At 45.7% G+C, this 24112-nt stretch overlaps 1 protein-coding gene across 1 annotated transcript in view; it reads left to right on the top strand.

Moving 5' to 3' along the window:
• The first annotated feature begins 2197 nt into the window (after window positions 1-2197).
• HS3ST1 (heparan sulfate-glucosamine 3-sulfotransferase 1) overlaps window positions 2198-24112 on the top strand; it is a 30944-nt gene continuing 9029 nt past the window's right edge. Inside the window, exon 1 of the mRNA XM_007456365.1 lies at window positions 2198-2414. The gene's annotated coding sequence lies outside the window, so the exon portion shown is untranslated. The remainder of the gene's footprint in view (window positions 2415-24112) is intronic.

The raw sequence follows: 24112 nt of genomic DNA, 5'->3' as shown, positions 1-24112 counted from the left end.
CTTACAAACGAGTTGTGAAATTCGGACTATGGGCACAAAAGCACTTTGAACTCTTAAGGAAAAGTAATCATGCCAACTTAGTACATCAAAGCCGCTCCCTATTTTGAAGAACTCATGGTCTGTGCAGGGCTTAGCCTCTGGTAGGAGCTTAAGGACACCAGTAATTGGCAAGAGTATATCTTAAACTACCATTTGACCCACACAGCCTCATACGTGATTTTACATGGCTTCATAGAATAGGGGGAAAAAAGCACTTCTTTTAAAGCTAATGTAAATTTGAATGTTAAGGCTTTTCAAAGTGGGGCTTTAAACTGACTTCGCTTTTTCCAGTTTTACTGAGAAATAATTGACATACATCATTGTATAAGTTTGACATACATCACTGTGTAAGTTTAAGGCATACAGCCTGATGGTTTGATTTACATATACTGTGAAATGATTACGACAATAGGTCCAGCTAACATCCATTTTCTCATATACACACGATAAAAAGTAAGGAAAGAAGAAACAAATGAAAGAAAAAATTCACTTTGTGATGAGAACTCTTAGGATTTACTCTATTTGCAACTTTCCTATGTGCCATACAGCAGTGCTAACTATGGTCATTATGTTGTACATTATACCTCTTGGTACTTATTTATCTTAAAACTGGAAGTTTGTACTTTTTGACCACCTTCCTCCAATCCCAGACCCTAACCACAAGTCTGATTAAAGTGACTTTTTAAAACATACATATATATTTCTTTTTCTCTTTTTCTTTTCCTCTTTTTTTTTTTTCAACCTAAAATAGACATGTCAAAATTAGTCTGGCTCAAAGAAGTAACCAGGGTCATTAAAACCCCTAAAAGCTTATTTTCCAAAATAAGACTTGGCCTTGGCCTCCCAGATGCTACTAGCTTTATTAGACAGCAAGATAATGTTGGTCATTATCTTGTTTTCTGTTGTAAAAGGGCACTGGGTAACAGTACGTGAGAAAGGGGTCAAATTCCTACAGCATTAATTACTTAGATGGGAGAGTATTTTTAATCTAAGCAAAGTTAATGAAAGATTTTTTTTAACTTAAAGGACAAATTCGAATTCTTCCAAGTATTTATCTTCCAATATTTAAGATATGGAAGAGCTGCTGAAATTTCATCTAAAATAAATTACTTTGATGCTCACCTGGCATTTTTCTTTTTTTCTTTCCTTTTTTTTTTTTTTTTTAATTTTTTTTAACGTGTTTGCTGATCTGCCTTTGAGGGCGACTTGCTTTGGCTCGGCTAGGCAGGAAGCCCAGCTGCCCCAAGGAGATTCCAACTCCAGGCCCCTGGAAACCTTAAATCTGAAACTGAACTGAAGGCCGGTCTAGTTCTCACACAAAATTCCCCAGCCACAGGAACGCGGGGTAGCGGGTAGGGAGACCTGCTTAATTTCAGAGCTGACATTTGCAATCCTGGTGCGCTAGCAAAGTCAGAGCTGAACGCTCTGCGCTCCCCTGGTGAACCGGCATCCGCTCGCGGACGCGAAACCCAAGCTGGAGGGCGTGTTCATGGCGACACGGAGCGCTTGGGACCCGGCTGCTCGCGCTGATCCCGGCCCGGGGTGCCCAGCCACTGGCGTCCCGGTTGGGCTGCGGTGTGTGAGGATGGCTCCCCCTACTTCCTGGGCGGCGCAGGGAGCACCGACGCCTAAAGTGGGCACCTGCCGGGAAGGAAACCGGCCGTGCTGACGCACGTGGGAGGAGCGCAGGTACCGGGGACCTTGCAAGGCTGGAAAGTGGAGGAAGAGGTGGGCTCGGACCTACCTTTCCCTAGCAAGAGTAACGGAGTAGACAGGACTTCCCAGGTTTGCAGCGACGGCAGAGTCACCCAACCCACAACAGACCCCACTCTCCCGGTAGCGCTGGTCCCCTCCCCAAGCCCCCATCCCCACCCCCCAGCCTCCCGGGACTAAAACCCGAGGAACTGCGGTGTCAGGTGGGCGGGACTGACTCTTTCAATACCTATCGGCGGGAGTCCTCAGCCCAGCCCCAACGCCGCGAGCGCTAAGTAGCTAGCCGGTCACCGAGCGGACCCGACTCGGGGCAGCACCGGTGCGGGCCGGGCAGCAGTGGGCGCTCGCGATCCTCCTCTGCCCAACGCGCTCTCAGCGCCCGCCTCCTCCGTCCCCTCCTCCCTCTCCTGCCCCTCCTCCTGCCCCTCCCCTCCTCGGGTCTGATAACCTAGCCTCGCGCCTGCAAAGTCCCCGGCTCGCGGGCAGCCACGAACCTCCGCCACTGCCTGGTCTCAGTGGGTGCCTGCGCCCGGGCCTCACCCGCCTGCCCAGGTCGTCCCGAGGCTCGCTCTGCCGGCAGCCGGTGCTCCACGGCGCTGCCCATGGCCAAGCCCGAAAGCCGACTTCGGGCGCCAGACCTGCTGGAAGGTGGCGCGGCTCAGGTGAGTGACGAGCGCGCGAGGCGAGGGCCGTCAGTCTGGGGAGTGGCAAGACGAAGGGCCGTCTAGGTGCCCTGACCTGGCAGCCCGGACTTAGGGCAAGAGCAGAGCCCAAGGTGAGTTGAGGCTGGAGCAAGTGGAGTGTACATTGGGGGGGAAAAGGAAGGAGAGGCCAGAGGTTTTCCCATCCTCCTAACCTCCTGACTTGGTCCCTCAGCTGTGCAAGTCTTCAGGGACTGGTTTTTACAGGCAGGTATCCGGGCTTCTGACTTGGTGAATTGGATTCTTGTTTTTCCCTTACCCCCTAGCAGAGTCAGGAGGTTCGCTCCTGCCCGAGGCTTCTCTCTAGGACCGACCGTGAGGGGTAGCAGGAGCTCAAAGCTCAGCGGAGCCCGGGTACCACTCTGGCTGAGAACTTGGGGCGCGGATACAGTCAGCAAAAAGTCAGTCTGTTGAGGGAGCATCCAGGGTGGGGAAACCTTGGTCTGGTTTGCTTTTGGAGCGGAGCAGAGATGGGGCATTTCCCGAGGGGCGGGGATGCTCGGGAGGAGAAAGATCGAGGCGACAGACAGTAAGTACCTTTTTCCCCTAATGCCAATTATGCACGGTTCTGATTTTTCGTGTTACTTTCTATTTTTTTTTTTTTTTTCCTGCATCTGTTTCTATTTCGAGCACCTTGTGTGGTGACGGCAGATGAAGGTGAGGGGAGGAGGGGCGCCAACCAGCGGTGGGAACGCGTAGAACCCGGCTCAGAACCAGGGGCACACTCACGGAGCCTGGTGTCTCCAGGTGCGCCCTCTGAGCCAGGCGGCCGACTGCGCGCTGCTCGCCCTTCTGGCCCCTGCCTGTGCCGGGAGCCGGAGGGCCGCTTCCTGAGCCGGCAAAAAAAAAAAAAAAAAAAAAAAAAAAATGGGATGGAGAAGAGAGCGGGGACAAGAGCTGGGATGCAGGGCGCGGGGTGTGAGGTGTGTTCTGCTTCGCGGACGTTTGCCGGCTCCGTGAGTCTTCCGTCTCATCCCCTCCGCCGGGCGGGAGTCCACGCTTCCTCGCACTCCCGGGCCCCTCTCTCGGGAGGGGATTGCATCCCTCTTCCTCCGCCCTCCACTTTGCAGGACCAGTTGTATCCGTTCCTTGTCTTGCGCGAGTCTCGCTCCTCCCCCCAGCGTTGTCCGCCGGCTATTTTTATCCACTACTGGTACAGAGATGCTTTTGGGGGGATTCTAGGGAGGCGACTCCAAATCTACTGTCTTCTCGCTGCGCTCCCCGAAGCGGTCCCCTGCTAGCAGGGAGCAGCCAAGGGATGAGGATGGAGTGCGCCCACTTCTCCTTCTGCAGCCTGAGCTCTCGAAGCCCCGGCACCACCGGCTCGGCTGCTCCGCCCGCCGCTCGCTGCGGGAGCCGATCCCCGGAGAGTTCCTTAGGGCCCGGGCGCAGGTGCTTGGCCCCCCCCCCCCGCCGCTCGCTGCGGGAGCCGATCCCCGGAGAGTTCCTTAGGGCCCGGGCGCAGGTGCTTGACCGACTTTAGTGGCCACAGCCCTTTTACACGCAGGATCCTTTGGGTCCTACACTGGCGTTCTCGCCTTGCTGCAAAATCCTACCTTATTTTGTTGAAATGTAATTACCAACTTCCACTCAAGTGTTAATTTCAGGAATTTCATGTTTAAAAAAAAAGGAAGGGGAGATAACCCAACTTCTGCCTCTCTGCATTTCTAAATGGGTTTCTAAAACCCAACACCCCTCCTTTGGCGTTCGGAATTACTGTTGCCTTCTGCTTTCTCAGTAACGATTGGGTGCGATTCGAATAAGCGTTACCCAGTGAAATCTCAGGAGATGGACGCTTCTGCTACAAATCCCCGCGTTATTCTCTGTGTTTCTAGTGCTTAGATTTTTTCCTTTTTTCCCTCCCATAGGATTGCACAAATAACATTGAAATGGACCATTGTGTTACATAAGGTTTCTCCAGCGCTAGGCAGGGAAAGATCAGCTTCTCAAGGAGCTTTTTAGGGCTTCAGTGGGTCCTTTCTAACTCTTTCAGCCGAGTTTGACTGGGATCAGCAACTTCGTGACTAAGCACTCTTAAGTCGAAGCAGTTAATTACGGAGGTAACATCCAGTGAGGATCCCTTATGGAGGCATCTTGAGCGGTGTTTCCGGGCTAGAGATCCAGGCTGAAGCTGCGGGCTGTTCAGGGCACCGTAGCTTTAAGATGGGAAGTTCTTTGCTTGGGAAACTGGTGAGAAAGTGCTACCTTGAACTTGCAAAGGGTATCAGGAAAAACCCCATGGTTCTTAGCTGTGTTGTGGTGTGCTTTGTGTGAAATTTCAAGTCCTCCACTTTGTAGATGTTCAGGAACCCTTGGACTCCACAATATAATTGGGGATGCACTTTTGTTGTGAAAAGAAGAAATCCTCTTACTGGAAAAGTCTGGAGTGCTCCTTGCAGGGAAACAGAAAGTGGAAGCTTTTCTTATCTTGAACTAAAATTTGATGGGGAATAGAAAGGGGCTAGGGAGGTGGACTGGCTGATGTAAAATTGCTTGATGGGTAAACAGTGCCTTTCCCAGAACAGGGCATCTACCCAGGGTGGCCCATACCCACAGGGAGTACAGAGTCATGTTCTCTCTATTGAGGCCAGTTTGGAGAGAGGGACAGTAAAAGGTAGTGATGTCCTGATGGAACTGAGCCTGTATTCAGGGTCACAGCTGAGAATCCAGGTTCCAGGGCATGCTTCTAAGCCAGGGTCCTTGTGTGAGAGACAGTCTTGGAGGAGTGAAGGCCTGTGTAAAGGAGTAAAGGAGTAAAGGCAACTTTGGGGAGTATCAACCTTCTAGCTGCTCTGTGGGAAATGCAGTAACTTTCCAGCTGGTGTTGGAAAAGATCTGGGTTTTTCCCCATCACTTTGATGGAAGTATCTTCCTTCAACCTCACTAATGACCCAGTGCTTCTTAGCAAGGCCAACATTTTCCAGTGGGGAATGGCAAGAGTGCTAGCTGAATTTGGAGCCAGCTTCTTGCCCCAGGACCTTAAGCAAATTATTTTTTACTCTCTGAGCCTCAGATTTTTCCTCTGCAAAATAGAGACTGAAAGATTAAAAGTGAGAAATGTATGTGAAGAGCATTTGGGCAGTTCTCAAACACCGGTGAAAAATGTACAAGGTTACTTAATTTGCTTTTCCTGCGAATTTCATTTGGTCTATTTTAATGCTAAATTTCATTATAGTTTGTGAATGTCTGTGTGAATTACATATGCTAAACATTAAATGAGGGAGAGGATTCCATATAATGGACCAGTATCTCCCTGTGATTATGCCACCTGAAATTCACCAGTATCAGGGCTCCTGGCTTTTGAGAACTATTAGTTTCTTGTTTGTAGAACCAGAGTTAAATTTCTGAGTGTTTTTTGGTTTTTTTAACTTAATGCATTTCGTATGTCTTCAGGAAATATATGTTTCAGGAAGGGCCCTTATATTGATTAACCAAAAAAGGAGGAACTTGCAGATGAGTGTATCAGTTGGGGGAAAGTGATACATGATCAGTTTCAGGAGATGACCTGGGTTTCCCTTGTCTACCTCTGTCATCAACATAAAGTGTCTCTCTATTGCATTTTGGTGTTCAAAATTTGTCCCCAGGACCTAGCTAAGTGGCTAATACATGCTCCATAAGTGTTTTTTTTTTTTTTTTTTTTTTTGTGGTGCGGGCCTCTCACTGTTGTGGCCTCTCCCGTTGCGGAGCAGAGGCTCTGGATGCACAGGCTCAGCGGCCATGGCTCACGAGCCCAGCCACTCCGCGGCATGGGGGAACTTCCCAGACCAGGGCACGAACCCGTGTCCCCTGCATCGGCAGGCGGACTCTCAACCACTGCGCCACCAGGGAAGCCCTGGATAAGTATTTTTGAAGTGAGTGAATGAACGATTGAACTGAATCTTCACAAGCAACCCCGTGCTGTACACAGGCAGATGGCATCATTTCTGTTTTAGAGATTTGGAATCTGCTGATTAGAAAAGTTAATTAATTTTCTGAGGGTACGGAGGATTCCAGATTGGAGTTCAGGAGAACTGAACAGGTCTGTCTGTTCTCATTCCATTCCTCTGTACTGCCTGTGTTGCCCTCTCTCTCCCATCACCACTTAAAATCTCCTCCTAATCCATAGTGGACTTGTGCATTTTGGAAGGTTCCCAGCAACCAAACACCCTTCTTATTCAGGGGGTACCACCCTCCCCTCATGGAGGGACTTTTCCATGGTGGGGTGGGGCTCTTTCTCTGTGTCCACATCTCCGGGCCTTGAACTGGGGCTCAGCTGGATAATCCCACCTGAGACTTGGAATCTCAAGGGACTAACTAAAGGACAAAAGGACAATTGAGCATTTATTTATGACCGTGGGTCATGAATCAAGTGGTGTCAGCAGCAGCCTCAGTGTCACAGGAGGTCCCAGGGATGCCATTCCTATGTCATTATCCTGACGGTCCCTGGTGCCAGGTTCCCTCCATTGCTTTTCATTTCCAAGCCTGGCTTTTCAGCTTCTCATTAATTCCTAGAGGTAACTCATAGTCTTCAAGTAAATTCTTTCTCTGTTTGATTTAGCCAGAATTGTAACCAGCTGATGCTCAGCCGTTCACAGTTTGTCTTCAGGCCTGCCTCTGGCATGAAGCATTCTCAGCTTCCTCTACCCACAGGGAATTAAGCTCATAGCTTTTTCAGGCCGTTGGAATAATATTTACTGGGCCATAGTTTGTCAGTTGTTATGTGATACCACCAGAGTTCTAGAAAAATGAATACATTATTCTTCCAAGAAATAGCGTAAACATAACGGAAATAGATCCCAGGGGACATCTTTTCTTTTCTTTCTTTCTTTCTTTTTTTTTTTTTTTTTCAAGTTACATGCTTTTTGGTAACTTTCCAGCAGGGGTCGCTCACTCAAATGCCTTCAGCAGCCAGGCAAGGAATAGCCTGAGCAAAACAGGCCTGGGAACAATCAGGGTAAGGGGGGTGGGGGGCTGCAGCTCTGACCCAGTACACAAGTTGGGACCTCAGGCCCTGTCTTGCCACACCTGTTTTTTTTTTTTTTTTCCAAGATAGGCTGCAAGATCACAATTTTATGTAGAATCTACTGACTTTTAAGTACCAGCCGCTAATTCAAAACAATTCTATAGGTAGGCCTCCTCATCTATATCCCACAGGCCTCCAATTTATGGCCTCTGGGTTCCGGGAATAGAAAATAAATTGGTTGGAATGTGAGGCTAAGTAAAATCAGTTCTTGGGAGTATTGAGGCAAGGGCATGTTGGGAGTGTAGTGTAGACAGTGCTCCAGTGAGTTAAATTTCATGTCTACGGAATTTGTGTTTGCGGTATTCCTTTTCCTTGTCCTGTAAGCAGTTACACCAATTGCATTTATCCCTTTAACGTATGTTTATTGAGTTCCAATCATGTACCAAGAGTTGTTCTTCTCACTGGTGACACTTCTCACTGGTGACTCACTGGTAGGGAATAAAACAGAGGGAAAGCCTTGCCCTTCTGCTTGTCTTCTAGTGAAAGAGACAGGTAAAAGCAAGATGAGTAAGGACAATCTATCTTAGATTAAATCGAGATGTGCTAAGAATAAAAATAAACCAGAGGAAGTGTCAGGGTGCTGGGGTAAAACCTGCGGCAGGCGGGGCAGGAATTTCCAAGTTCAGTCTCTGACTCAGCATAACCAAAGTCAAGTTTCACTGTCGGAAACAAAAGATTTTGGAGTGTGGGAATTTGCACCCTGGATTATATTCTGAGAGTGGCTATTGTGGGTAAACCCCTAATAACAGACTGTTATCTTAATTTTAATGAAATCAACTATTGAGCCCATTCATTGAGTGTCCAGCAGGTGCCAGGCACTGGATTAGGTGCTAGAATCCACTAACAGACAAAACCAATCAAGGGACAGTCCTCAAGGAAATTGTAGACCAGCATGGAAGACATGAATAAATGATAGCAAAAGAGTAGATGGCTAAAGTGAGCAAGGAGGGTGGAAAGGGTGTCATAACTATTGAGTTTTGACATTCAGAATGCTGGCATTCAGCATCTTTTCAATGGAGCATCTGATATGTGTCAGGAACAGTTTAGGTTTGTGCTTCTCAACCTATTTGAATCCTGGACCCCATCATCAGTGAACATTTTTTTAAAGCTTCTTTTTACCTGGCCATGACATTTTGTGTTATTACCAAATTTCATTTTGTGTCAAGAAAACAAAGTATTTAAAAAATCTGTTCTAAGTGTGAAATGTACTTATAATTTTTGAAACTCTAGTACACCCTCTTCCCAGTCGGCCCAGCCATTGATAGTGACTGTTGTTGCCAGGGCAGTTGTGCAGAAAATTAAAAAAATAGTTCTTGTTCTTGAGGAACTTACAGTTTAGTATGGTAGTCAGATAAATTAGCAATTTTTTTTTTTGCATATGAGCTGAGAAATGCATCCTGTTTGAGCCTTTGCCTGTGTCATCAGGTAAGCCTGTCCTTGAGAATACCTTCTTTACAATCACCCTATTTATTTCTTTCATTGCAGTACTCGCTCCCACAGCATGGTTTTGTAGCCATAATGTTTATCTGGAGTCCTCTCATTACTTCATTGGTTCACTTGCTCACTATCTCTCACGCCCCCATCAGAATATGCACCCTGTGTGAGCAGGCATCTGGAGGTGCAGGCTTGTTTCTCCCACCAGCTTCCAGAACAGTGTGTCTAGTTCCAAGTAGTTGCTCAGAAAAGAAACAAGAGGCAACATTTCTGCCTGGGGGAATTAGGAAAGGCTTCATGGGGGAAAGAGAGAGGCTTGCAGAGAAAAGCCAAAGAACGATGATGATACAAGATAATCAAAATATGGCCCCAAGCCCTAGGTGCGATCTCATTTGTCGGTTTTAGGGATTCCTAGTGTGGTCAGCCCAGGTGAAGAGCTGACATGCTAAACACAAACCCTTCCCTAATTAGATCCTGACAGCTCCAAAGCACTCTGGCATGAAAAGAATGAAAATGATTAAAAAAGACTGAAAAACATGGAAAAAAAGAGAAAAGACTGAAAATGATAACTCTTTACTTCCATCTAGTATGTTAATACCCACTGTCTCCTTTTTCTTCTGTACCCAGTCCTTCAAGGCAGACAGGGAGCTCTTAGCATCTTCATTTTTGTATTTAAGGAAACCAAGGTCCAGAAGTGAAGCGACTTTTCTTAGATCCTCAGAACGAAGGCAGCAGACCCTGGATCCAGGGCTGTGCTTCTCCGCCTGCAGTGAGCAGATCGCTCAAGGTGGAGACTGGTTAAATCCCTGGAGGACTGAGTTTTCTATAAGCGAGGAAATATATTTAGATTTCAAACATTCACGGCTCCTTTGATTCGTTAAGAACTTCCATTTCAGCACTTTCTGAGATGTGTTTTGTGTCTTGTTGAATTTCCCCTAGAATTCTGCAGATTAGGTACACCCTGCAATAGGGTTGCTTTATGTAAATGTCTTCACTCTTTAGTTTAGGAGAGTAATTCAGAGTCCTGCATCAGCAGTTAAAATACAGTGGGAGAAAGGTGATTGCAGATGCAGCTGAAATGAAAAGGCATGCTCTTTTAGCTGTGCTCAGAAAAATACATACTCAAGTGGCATGGAGTGAAAGCAGGCTGGCACTGTCTCTGGAAAACTCACTTGCACTTGATGTAAATTACGTCTTCAACCAGATTTTTCCCAGTGTCCCGGACAGGAAGGACAAAAGGTGTCAATTACAGATTTCTGGGATTAGATTTCGGAGTTATTCTTGAGGTGGAAACAGCATGGCTTTTGAAGTCATGTCTGTTGGCATTTCTGATTTCCCTCCTTACTGATTGTATCACTCTGAGAAAAAGACAGTTTTTCTGGGTCTCAGATTTTTCAACATTCTAATGAGGATTAAAAGAGATTGCCCATATCAAATGCCTAGTGTAATGCTCAAGAAAACTTATATTCATCTTATGCAGAGTTGCCCGATTTAACAAATAAAAGTACAGGACACCCAGTTAAATTTTAATCTCAGATAAAATAGCATATACTGTTTTAGTATAGGTATATCTCAGATACTCAATATTAAGACATGATTGATTGTTTTTTCTGAAATTTAAATTTAACCGGAAGTCCTATATTTTATTAAGCATCTCTATTCTTGCAGTGACAGTTCTGGGTGATGCCTTTGGTGAAAGTTCCAGAGCTGTAGGCAGTTACAGAGGGGAGAATACAGTAATTTGGAGGTGAAATGACTTAGCCAGGGATCCAAGGAGAGCAGGAAGGGCTGTTTTCTCTGATGAGCTTAGCAACAGATTAAACCAAGGCAAGCTTACTTGTTTGCTAAAAGAAGCAGAAGAATTGTGGACAAGTCAGATCTCTGAGTGCATTTAATAAGTTAGTCAGATATCTCCCATGCATGCACCAGATTATTCCCAATACCCTTTGGGAAGAAGGTATTTTAATCCCGTGAGGCTACCAGGGGAGCATTCAGTCCACTAAGGCAGCACATGATTCAACAGTATTGCTCCGAGCTCATTTACTGCACAGGGCTGGAGTTGGAACTACGAGGCACACACAAGGGTTCCACTGAGTACACTGAAGGAATACTTTGTGCTTTGAAAACTCACACCTGCAATGTCTCCCTCGTCTGATGAATCCAAAGCTCATAAAACAGTGAGAGGGCTTTTCAGACCCGCTCCTCCCAAGTAGATGAACTCAGGTTATGAATTGAGTCTGAGATCTCCCCAGGACTGCTGGAATATGTTGTTCTGAGGATGGCCATGAAAATGTGTTTCCATTTCAAGTAATAACCTGCTGGGGAATTCAATAAGCAAGACTTTGGCTGCCGGTAGACTTTTCCCAAGCAGAATTTAATGCTTTCTTCTATAGTGAGATACTGCTTATGCCAAAATAATCAGTTTCTGTTGCAGCTTATATTACTAACTCCTGATTTAACTTGAGCTGCTTACTAGCATTATGTTTATATGGAATATGGACCAGAAAGAAGGCAAAGCGGCGTGGTGGTGAGGATGCAGTCTTAATCAGCCAGAGAGATCTGGTTAGATCTACTTTGCTACTTCTCGGCCATGCAGTAGGAGGTGTTACTTCCCCTCCCTAAGCCTCAGTCTCCACATCTTCAAATTGGGCACAATTAAAATTATAGCAGAGGATTGCTTAGTGCACATTAAACCAAATAAGTAATGTCAAGCATTTACATGGTGCCTGGCTCATAGTCAGCTTTTTAAAAAATGTTATTAATAAGACGACAAAAGAAAGCAGTGTAGACCTTGAGATTGCAAACTCAAGGTCGTGTCACAGAGACCGTGGACTGAATCTCATGCATCATACTCATGGGAGACTCTCTGAGTCTTTTGCCCTTTGTTTCTTTAGTCTTTATTTATATAATCCATACAGATCTTATTATTTCATTTTCTGGGCCAATAGCTTAGAAGCAGTAATGTAGAAAAGGTATTACTGTTAGGGGAAGACACAAAGTACAGAGTGAAAGGGAGGGAGGAAGAACCTGGGGAAGAAGGCAGGAAGAGAACAGAAGGGAGAGAAGCAGGGCAGAAAAGGATTGTAAGAAGACAGAGGATTTGAAGCCCAGGGAAGTGCAGTGACATCTTGTAACAGTAAGTTCCTGGTTAAATCCCATCCCCATGCAGTCATTTAAGTAAATGCCACTCCCTCTCCCTCTCCCAAGGCTTCTCAGGACCCCAACTTAACACCTGTGACCTTGAGGGAAGGACTGCAAGAACTGTAATGGTGAAACTGGAAAGAATGTGGAAAGTGATGGAAATAGAGAAGCTGGAACCTTTTCCCCTGCTCTGTAACAGCATAAAGTCCTAGATGACAACTGAACACAAGGGAACCCAGTGACATTGTGCGGAGGACACAGCCACCGTGCCCATCTTGGTCATCGTCTTGCTGCAAGGGGTGGGTCTGTTATTTTGGGTTTAGTTTTACATTTCCCTTCATTAAACATGGACTCTTATTAGAGAGAGTTTCAGGGTGGCATCTCTCCTGCCCCTATTTCTCCCTGTGAAATGGTTCCCTCCCTTCTGACCTTTAAGCACTTTCCACACCACACATCAGAGGAACTGACCTTTTCTGGGGGGACAGGTCGGTCCTCCTCAGTTGTTCAGCAAGCTGGGAGCATCCTCGGGGCCAGAGCACTTTGGAGGTCACGAAAAAGAACTGCCCCTGCTCCAAAAGGTAGTGTATTATCTGAGGTGTTTGACATTAGAGAAAAATGATTTTGTTTTTCCCAACCTTGGTTGCCTTGTTAAATGGAATTACAGTTCTTCACGGACCTTTTGCTGCTAGAATCACATTTGATAACATATGTGAAACATTGATTTGAGAGTCTGGACCAAGGAAGTGTGTATAATGCAGCACTTAGTAGTGATCATTAGCTTTTCTTGCTGGTAAGCCTGGTTTTGTGCGAAAAGCAGATCAAGAATGTTATTAAGACTCTAGCTGTGTATTGCCTTCCAGGTCACCTCCCACTTCCGCTGATCTCTGTCTAGGTGGTGAGAAGCCCATGGTGGCCCCAGCAGCCTCCCTCATCCCTTTGCGCTAACATAGGAAGGGAGCAAGTTTGGGGAACTCTTTTAATCGGGGAAGGAAAGCTTTCTCAAAAGCCTGCAGAAGATTCCCCGGTAGGTCCCATTAGCCAAAAATTTGCCCACGGGCCAGAATTACAGAAGGAGAAACTAAGGCACAGACATTTGAAACTGTGGAAGAGGCCAATTAATCGAATATGGTCATCCCGGATTGATCCCTCTTGCCTTTGAGCAACTATTACATTTATGTTTGTATCTTGCAATTGGCAATGGATCCTGCTCTGCATCATAACATCTTTTATTTGTCTTCAGCTGAAATACAAATCTTGTATTCTCCTTGTTATGCTTTTCTTTCCCTCCCCAGCTCCATAACTTTTACAACCATTTGCATCTGCAGTATTTCTCTATGTTAATTTCTCCAGCCCTGACCTGAACAATCTTTGCAAAACACAACTATAGTCAGATCCCTGCCCTGTCCCTTGATGAAGAATGTCCCATGGATCCCCGTGATTTACAGTATTAGTGTTTGAGTGCAGGACACTTAAACATAGATGAGATCTTGGCTCAGCCATGTTGCTACATAACAATATCCCTTTGGGCAAGGTAATCATCTCTCTAAACCTCACATACTCTGTGATTTTTAATTATGGAGTTTTTCATACACTTATTTAATGTTTAATCTGTTCCAGTAGATTAAATCATAGGAGGATGGAGGCTTCAACCCTGGATCAATTCTGAACCAATGCCTGGTAGGCAGTTGGCACCCAGGAAATAACTGTTGACTAAAAAAACCTAAGAACCCAATATATTCTGTTTTTAATTCTGATTTGTCAGGATTAAATGTGGTGGTGCATAGGGAACATTTAATGCCCAAAGTGGGTGCTCAAAACCTAGCTTTTCTTTTGCCGTTTTGTTTTTTTAAAAAATATAATACAAGTAATGATGCAGTTCAAATCCTGCAGCATGGCATTCACATTCTAATCTTTCAAGCCTCGTCCCTGACCATCCTCTGTTCTGACACACACCTTGTGTTCTGACCACAGGACTGCCCATTGTTTCCCCAGATAAATCAGGAATGTGGACATTCCACCCTTTGCCCATGCTGTTCCCTCTGACAACCTTCCCCCCTTTTTTATAAATTAATTAATTAATTTATTTATTTATTTCTGGCTGTGTTGGGTCTTCGTTGCTGCACACGGGCTTTCTCTAGTGTGGCGAGCGGGGGCTACTCTTGGTTGTGGTACGCGGGCTTCTCTTGTTGCGGAGCATGATCTCTAGGCACGTGGGCTTTAGTAGTTGTGGCACATGGGCTCAGTAGTTGTGGCTCGCGGGCTCTAGAGCGCAGGCTTAGTAGTAGTGGCACATGGGCTTAGTTGCTCCGTGGCATGTGGGATCTTCCCAGACCGGGGCTCGAACCCATGTCCCCTGCATTGGCAGGTGGATTCTTAACCACCGTGCCAGCAGGGAAGCCCTTCCCCCTGTTTTATTAGCTCCAGACTCTGTCCTTCCCTTAGGCCTGTCCTGGATGCTCTCCAACCACCCCCCCCCAGCTCCATCCATAATAAATAACGTGCATGTAGCAGTTGCATGTGGCAGCTCTGTGGCTCTCTCTCTTCCAGGCACGGAGTAGGGTTGCATTTTTCCTATCTGAAGATCAGATGGCCTTGTGACTTGCTGTGGGCAGTAAAGTAAGAGGAAGTGAAGTGTCACTTCCTGGAGCTTGAAGGGCCAGCTGAGGTTCTGTGCATTTTCTCCCCACTCTGGCGTGATGGCCTGCACTGTCTTTCTAGGTCTCTGAGAGCCTCAAGGCAGAGTCCTGCCACCAACCTGAGTGGGACAAGCTGCCGAGGGAGGAGGCACTGAGATGTGGGTTCGGTTCTCAGTTCTCCTGGCTTCTTCTGGCGCCGTGACGTTGCTGTGATTGCTGTGGGCTTCACCGCATCCCTCAGGAAACAGCTGCCCCCAGAGAGCAGGATAAACCACTGCTCTTAGAGCTTTGCACCCGCTCCCACCTGCTCCCTGATCTCAGTGCAGGATTGCTCAACAGAATGTACCGCTGGGAAGTGAAAGTATCGTTATCATAAACAGAAACATCAGTCTTTGAGAGAAGCCTGATGTTTTAGTTCAGATTTTTTGAGCTCATGTGGGCAGCTGTCCTTAGTGACCCACCAAGGAATGAAAGTGACCCCAGAAAATGTCCTCTGGGTAAAGTCAGTGCCACCGGGTGCTCTGTCCTTTCCCGAGCCCTCTCACTGCAGGCAGCCCTGTGTGCATAAGCCTTCCCGTAGCCTGGGAGGCCCCTGTCCCAGGGAAGGCTCTACACTGTTTAGTCTTGAAAGTGGAGCCGGCCTTGGCCTTGCTCTGATCCCAGCCACGCTTCCTCCATCACACAAATTCCAGCAGATGCAGCAGAAGGGCTCGGGGTTGGCATGGAGCCATTAGTGAGGATTCTGATTACACAAGCCACCAGGGCCCTGCTGATTTAAACAATCTCATGTGTTCAGAATTGCCTTCACCTGCTGCCTTGTCTTACTTAAATAGTTCTTTACGGTCCTCTGCAAAGATGGTTCAGAGGGTAATTATCTCATAATTGTTGTCCTTTAAAAACATTAGATTGAGCCACTTGGTGCTTTTCATTCTGCTGTTTTCTTTGCCATCTATCTCTCTCTGCATAGCTCTCAATACTCAAAATTTTCCACTTTTTCTGAAGAATGCTTTTCCTTGTCAATTTTTGGAATGTTGCAATTCCTTTCTTACGACAATTATTTAGCAGCCTAGTTGTTATAAAAATCTGAATTTTAATTGCTATTATCGTCCTTTTATTTTTCTCTTCAAGCTAATTCATCATACTACTGTTGATTGAACTAATTTTGTTGAACTCCTACGTATTGAGGGTCTAACCCTGTGTCAGGTGGACTGACGTATTTTTCTGCAATATCTCATTTAATTCTTACAGCCACTCAACATGGTAGGAAGCATACCCTATCTTTGGATGGGAAAAAATAAGACCCAGGGAGGCATGTAGCTTTTCCGTGATCAAATAACTAAGCCAGGATTTAAACTCCGGCAGATATCAACTCACTTGCTTTGATCTTCCCACACCGTTCTATTTATTTCTCTATTTTCCTGTTTATATACTTCACCCTGGATGTCAGTTAAAAGCGTTGAGCTTGGTTTTTGTCCTCATCAGACCTCTGAATGTTTCTTAGGTATTTTTTCATGAAGCATGTCACAAATTTCCTCTTCCTGGCCTCCTTTAAGTTGCTAAAATAGTATCTACCCCAGAGCCTCTTCCATCTCACTGGGCTGTAAGTATATATTTCCACATCCATCTTTCCCCTTCCACAGTGGTCTCCTGGAGGCTGAGGGGGGACCTGTCTCCTTCCTGTATCCCTGGGCAATGCCCAGAAGGGACCTGCCCTCAGAAGGCCTGGTGTCTGTGTCCTGAGCAAATCACATAGACTCCTGGGTGGTGTCTGAGGGAAAAAGGAGAGTAATATGTGTAAGAAGAAATCTTCTTGAAATCTAATTTAGTGACTCACACTAAATGTCTTTCTTCCTAGGACTCTAAACATTTGAAGGAGACTTGTGGAAAGCCAAACTATGAATTTCAGCACAATCTTCAAAACCTCATTTAATTTGAACCCTTGTGCTTTGGCCAAGCCCCTCCTTTTCCCTGGCATGTTGGACACCAATGCTAGTTTGAGTTGGTCCTAATCTGGAGTACAAAGCCAGGCCTGCACGTTCCTGCCAGTTGATAGGGGAATGAAGGTAGTTGTCAAAGTGGGAAAACAATGTGGCTCAATGATCAAGGGGGACACAGATTTTTTCTTTGACAACTTTGGAAACTCATTGTCATAGAAGCATCACATGGGCAGGACCTCAAGACACGTGTTAGCTTCATGAGTGCATTGATGGCCTTGAGAGGGTGTGAAAGTTGCAGGAAGTCTTGAAAACTTAGTTCATCATTGGAGCTATCTCTCTCTCTCATACACACACACACACACACACACACACACACACACAATTTTATGTAGCAAATTCCTTTCAGAAGGAACTGGAACGGGGAATCCCATGGATGAGCCCTCCTGAAGTTCCATCAAATCTAATCAACACCAGAAAACAAAGAGCAATGTAGAAAATCACATGAAGACTCCCTCTTCCAATGCCTTTGCTTTTTCCTTCTTGTTCACTAAGAATTGGAGAAAGAAATACAGTTATTGGGACATGATAACTCATTCCCACCCCGTTTTCCATCTTTGATTTTGAAACACAAAACAAGCTATTTCTAAATGTAACTCTGTTACAATTCTTCTCGTCTCTTGACACATTAATAAGACAAAAATAATTTGATGTGTGATGTATGTCCACCCATTATTCTGTTGTCTATGAATCTTTCTGCTAATAAGCAGCATATCTGTAGCCATCTCTCAGCGCTAACCTTAGTGCAGTTATCACATATTTTGCCCCCTCTCCCTCCATTTGCCTCCCAGCACACCCTACACCCCTGCGTGTACCTGAGTTATTTGAGGGAAGGAACAGGATGCAAGCTGTATCTCCAATTCCCCAGTGCCTGATACACAGCAAGTCTATTTAGGGCTTGTCTGAATTGTGGCTACACTGAGCAGGCTGATAATTGGGTTTTTGCACGTCCTGCTATTCTTCAAAGGTTACATCTTCATTTATTTAGGGAGAGACTGAGTGTTATGTGTGGTCAGAACCAAGAAAATGGACCCCTGTGACAGCCCTCAGCCCTTTTCTGTTGTCTTAAGCAATTTTGCTCACTCCCAAACTTACATCCCTCTCTTACAAAAGCAAAAGCCCTAGAGTCCACTGCTTCTATCCAGCCTAGAAGGTTCTGAAGCTCTAACCCTTTGGAGTTGGGTGTGGGGAAGGCTTATCTCAGCACACACAACCCCTCAGCCCCTACCCCAGCCTGAAGGGCTTGGTTCAATTGTATATCTTCTTATCACTGAGAAGCCTTTTATATAATGCTATTTTTCTTCATCTTGTTTTGTTCTAGTGGTGACTAAGCATCCTTTGGAGATGGTTCTCTAATCTAGCTGATCCACCTCTTAATCAGGTGCTACGTTCAATTAATATTTGTTGAATGAACGCTGGATACGATCTGAATAGAACCAGAGCAGCAGGTAGTTTGGGAGACCCTACCCAAGGGGACAGTCTTTCCTGCTAGAAGCTGTATTATTTTCCCTTATATCAAAAGGACTTTGGCAGTGTAGAAATTCAAGACATGTTGCTACCTTTAACCCATGAAATGTTAGACTGATGCCAAGTGACAAAACTTTATGATTTAATTTTAACAGTAATTGTTTTGTTTGGAATTTTGGATAATAGTATCTTGCTTTGATAGTCAAGAATGTTTCTTAATTCTCTAAAGCCTTTGCGTTGTAGATAGATATAAGAGGGCGGATGTTCTTAGCATTTGTGGTCTGATTGTTTCCTTTTGTAAAAGAGGCTTAGAGTATTTCTTTTCCTTGGCCAAGGTCACACAGAAGTCAGGACAGAACATGGGACTAGACCCCAGCTCCTGACCCCAGCTCAGCACCATGCTCACTCTTGTGCACTGGTCGTTTCAAGCAAAGATGACTTTGTGCCTGAAATGATCGGTGTTAGCAATATTGACTACCTGAATAAGACCTTTATCAGCCACTACAGTGGAAAACAGAGTCCTGCTAGGGCTGATGATGACATTTGGTGAGGGTTTTCTATATGCCAGGCCCTCTTCTTAGCACTCATGTAGTAAATATCTCCTTTAAGCCTCATGACAGTCCTACAAAATTAATACTGTAACCATCCCTATGTTTCAGGTGAAAAACAAACAAATGAAGCACACAGAGAACACATAACTTGCTCTTGGTCACACAGAGGGAGTAAGAGATGGAGATGGAATTCAAGCCCACACTCTTAACCACCAGCCTGCCCCCTCTGATCTCTTGTAATTCATCTTAGGATTCCTGAATGTCTCCCTCAGTTGCCAGATCGTTTCAAATATGTTATTTAAGTAATAATAAATTGAAAATATTTTTAAAGAAGAAACCATAAATCACTCTGCAGCAACATTCAGAAAGAATAAATGACCAGGCTGATGATGATTGAATGTATTGTAGTGTTATATTTAATCTGAAGATACTGAAATTATAACGAGATAACAAGAGATCACAGAGAAGCTTGTGTCAAGTGCAAGATCTTTTCGATAGATTAAATGGCATTTAAAGATTTCAAGATGACTGAGTTAATAAGGTAGGTGTTTCCTGTTTAAAGTAAATTCATTATAGATAAGTTCAAGCTCAAATCAGAGGCACAGGAGACACTAATTCATTTTTTAAAACCTGAAGCTTAAGAATAAAATAATATTTAACTTGAATAGTGTTTTTAAAAAAAATTTAAGTAAGGGATGAACAGAAATCACAGCCCTATGTGTATGCGGGGGGATGGAGGAAAAAGCCATGCACTACCATTGCTGTATTCAGTGCTGTTACAGGAACAGCAGCAATTTAATTCAAAAAAGGAAAAAAAAAATACAGACAATGTAAAGTCAAAACCAGCCATGGCACCATGCTTTAATTCTGTCCATGCCTGTTTCCCCCTCAGCGACTTGCAGGCAGGGATGTCAGTCCTCACTGCACCCCAGGTGTGTTTCAAGGTCAGTACTAAGCTGTCACTTAAATGTCTGCCTTTAAAAAATCATATTAAACCAAGAACATGCATATCCAAAGCAAAGACAAAATCAAGCTCTTGGACCAAAAGTGAGCAGTAGTTTCCAAGATTTTCCATTAATTTGCCCCATCTTGGAGTCTGTGAGTGGCATTGCTGGGATTCAAGCTCAGCACTTTTTGCTTTGTTCCATTGCCATGGCTCTTTTCCCTCCACTGTGTTTCCGAATCTCAAGTCGTGGCCCCTGCTGGCTCCTGCAGCCTCATATCTGTCACCCTCCCCCATAGACTGTACCTCCACAGCCAACCCCAGCACAGGCCGGGTCCCCACAACCTGCCCTGCCCTGCCCTGCCCTGATTCTGCTACAAACTCCATTTGGGATGATTGTCCCTGGGGGACTGCCTGCTGAGCAGACCCTAAGCCTCCTCCCGGGTTATACCCAGCCATTGATCACCTTTTGGTAGAATGGCACCAGGCCCTCCCTGGTCTTCTACCTGTGTGGCCTCTCTCCCCTGGGCTCTGATGCAACTGTACCTGATCCCTGCCCACACTGAACACGGTAATAGGTCTCCTTCACCTGTATCTTCTGCTTTACAGGGTGCTCTGAGGACGGTGACTGGGTTATTTCTGTGTCCCCGGGAACTCAGTACAATCTTAGAAACATCATAGGTGCCTTGTAAAAGTTTCGGGGGGGGGGCACCTGTGGGCAAAGTACAGACCTGAGGCATCAGTCTTTGCAGACTTGCTTTCTAATCTTTTCTTTTTTTCATCTTCACCTGTCTTGGCAACTGATAGCCATTTATTACATTCATAAATAATAATAATCATGAGTTTTCACATAAATATCCATAGTTCAATCTTGAAAAATCCCAAGATCAGCCCACACGGGTCTCTTGTCTCCAACCACATCTGCCAGAGTTGGCAGCAGCTGGCTCCTTAGACAGACCACGTACACACGTGATTGCTTGCTGCAGTCCCCACTGGCCAGCAGGCTTCCTAGGTTGATATCACTTGCCTGATCCAGGAGACCGCTGTGTGCTACCCCTGGGAAAACTTACACAGTGGAAGCAGTCCCAAGCAGACTCTTTTTCTTTACTGTTTCTTCTAAGGGCTATGTATGAGTCTGCTCAGGTAGCTGTAACAAAATGCCATAGACCGGGTGGCTTAAACAACAATAAAAATGTATTTTTCCCAGCTGCAGTCTGGGCAGTCCAAGACCAAGATGCCAACAGATTCAGTTCCTGATGAGAGCTCTGTCCTGGATGCAGATGGTTGCTGTCTCCTAGTGTGCTCAAGTGGCAGACAGAGTACCAATCTCTCTTCCTCTTTAAATAAGGACACTCATCCCATTGTGGGTCTTATCCTCAGGACTCCATCTAAATTTAATTACCTCCCAAAGGCCCCATCTCCAAATATCCACCACACTGGGGATAAGGGCTTCAACCTCTGAATATTGGGGGGAAAAAAATTCACTCTGTACAGTCTGGCTCAAGAAATGAGACAAATCCACCCTCTACCTTTGCCCACCCAGGGGAAGAATTTACTTTGGGTTGTATATATGTATTTTTCAGCTGCAAAAGTATTCTAATGTTCCCTGTCCCAACATAAAAGAAACACAGATTCCCATGTGTTTGGGCCCCGGTGGCATGGGAATCAGGAGACCTTGCTTTCTGATTCATTTCATCCCGTACACACTTGACCTTGGGATTCCCAATCTGTGCCCACCTGTTTCCCCATCAACAGGGATACGGACAGGACAAGATGACAGCGCAGGGTTCTTTGACCTCTGATGCTCTGTGTGTCTTTCCTTGCCATTTCTGGGGAAATGTATGGATTTCATGGGTGCTGGCCATCTGTGGGGTGATGATGACCATCCACCTCAGCCAGGGAGGTTCCCACAGGCAGGTGGTACCTGTTGGGAGGTTGGGTCACAGCTGGAGCAGGGATCGAGCCATGCATATCCAAGTGCACTGAGGCAGCCTAGCTCCTGTCTCCTGCCTGCTAGCATGGCCCCCTTTTCCACTCAGCCGCACTGAGTAATAAGAGAGGCCCTGTCCGCCCTCCTGTCACAGAACTCTGCCTGTGCCAGTGTGTTTCTGCTTCTAATGAAGGATTTATTTAGGTCACTGCTGCCTTCTGTGCACAGCACCACAGATTAAACATGTTGAGGAGACGTAGCCCCTCCTCAGCCCTCCTGGGGGCCTCCCCACTGTACACATATGGCTGCCCATCATTCAGGCAGGGGGTATTCATGGAGGACCCTCTGTGTGCCCCCTCCCCAGATAGAGAGCCTGGATTGCTTCTGTGTGTCACTGTCCTTTCTTCTGTAAGCCTCTGTCTGGTTGAGTCACTGCAGTACTTTGGATCATGAACAAATGCGTTTGACTAATTATCATCCTTGATTCCCATTTATACCACACAGCCTTCTTTTTTAGGGACAGAAATAGCTACCACGATTGAAGGGCTTGCCTTGGGCCAGGCAATATGGCAACTTCGTAAGCACCACACAGACTGTTCTATTTAATCCTCAAAATTGGTATATATTGGGCCAAGGCATTCAATCTAAGGCTCTGAGATTTCAATACTGTCTTGTGGATTTTAAGTTATACAGCTGAGATATGAGCCTGGGTTTTTGGCTCTAATCCTCTGAATTCCAACATCTCCCCTCTGCCCCCCTCCACAGATAACACCACCTCTGAGACCGGACTGATCCCTCTCTATTTTGTCTACTGCAGGTGGTTCCAAAGCCGGATTTAAAAACAAACTGCCCCAACAATCGTAAGAAACAAAAACCAAAGGCACATCAGCCTTCACAGCCAAAGGCCAAGGGCATCAGGATCTGAATGTGAATGAACACAGTTGTTCCAAGCTCACTGAGTTCTTGCCATTCTGAGGGCTATGGGTGGGCAGACCAGTTCTCCTGGGAGCTTATTGAAACACAGACTCCCAGGCGTCTCCCCAGAACTCTTGGATCAGAATCTGCATTTTGAAATACATCTCTAGGGGATCGGTGTGCACGTATAAGTTTTCAAAGCACTGTTCCTGGTGATTGTCATGGGGCAGACAGAGCTCCTGGGGGATGCTTTAGTCACCTCCCACTTGCAACTCCTTTCTAGATGCTTCAACCCTAATCTCTCACTAATTTGGAAAACAACGTTGTATGGGTTGACTTCAGACTACCTATGGGGCAGTTTGCCTTTATCATCCTCATAGTATCATGGAATTCTCAGAAGCTCGGCAAAACACTGTGACTGAAATCTCCTGGCCCTAAAGCCTTGCCCCACCATGCTGCCCTCCCTGTTTGGCCCAGGTCCCTCCTTCCTTCAATCCTGAAGAATTACATTCATTATGCAGGTAACCTTTTGTATATATGGAAACTCCCAGCCGTGCCATGGAAGCAACAGAGCATAGAAAGTCTGGAAGAGGGAGTGTTGGAAGAGTCCTGATCTTTTTCAAGGGGAAAACAGGGCCAATTACTCCTCCTTTTCCCAGGTAGCCAGTGTGGCCCAGAGAAACTTATTATGTGGACTGACCTGGGGTCTTTTTTACCCTGGACTCTTTCCACCCCATCCTACCTCACAGCAATTACCATAAGTAAATCCAAACAAAAGTGAATGTCAACACTGGATGACAAGTGTCATGTGTAGGCAATTTTAAGAAAATAAATATTAATGCAAGTCTTGAGCTCTCACTGTCCTTCTGTAGACTGACAGGCATGAGCTAAATCTGTTTCCTCTTTCTTGGTTTCCAAGATGATCTGCCAAGGATAGAAATTTGACAGCTCTGCCATGCACTCTTAAGTTAGCAGTGCAAAGGTAAAAGAGAAGACATTTTTTTCTCCTAAAGATGAACAAAAAATCGTATACTGTTGATTGCTCAGAAGTTTGGTTGGATATGGAAATGACAGTTCTGATCAAACTATCTTGGCTCAGGTATTAGTGCATTCCAGAAAATTAAATCACTCAATACTCGGGGATGCTTGGAGAGAAACCGTTCTTGTAGAGCAGCACAAGAGCTCTTACCCTTCCTGCTATGTTATCATTCTTTGGAGTAAGCTCTCCCCTCTGCCGGGAATGCACTTGCAGCTGCCCACAAAAGGCATCTCCATTCAAAGGCAAAGCAGCACAATGGGCTTTACAGATGGCCTGCGGGATTTTAGTCATCATACTTCCTGGTTCTGTGACCTTGAGAAGGTCATTTAACCTTAATAGCATGTTTCCATGTCTGCCTTGGGGAGAGAGACAGGCCATTAACATGCGTTGAATGCCCACTGAGTGCCAGGCACTGCACTATCTCTTTGGCGTGGGTAATCTTATTGAGTCATGATGGCATCCCTATGAAGTAGATTTTAGCCCATTTTGCAGAATGGCACATTGAGCCCCAGAGAGGTGAGAAACTTACCTGAGGTCAGTTAGGTACAAGAATTCTAGCCTGGGTCTGTCCAATTACAAAAACTTCTTTGCTTTTCTACTACTGCAC

The sequence above is a fragment of the Lipotes vexillifer genome, unplaced genomic scaffold, assembly GCF_000442215.2.
Source record: "Lipotes vexillifer unplaced genomic scaffold, Lipotes_vexillifer_v1.1 scaffold1299, whole genome shotgun sequence".
Taxonomy (NCBI): domain Eukaryota; kingdom Metazoa; phylum Chordata; class Mammalia; order Artiodactyla; family Lipotidae; genus Lipotes; species Lipotes vexillifer.
This window is presented reverse-complemented; position numbering and strand designations above follow the sequence as displayed.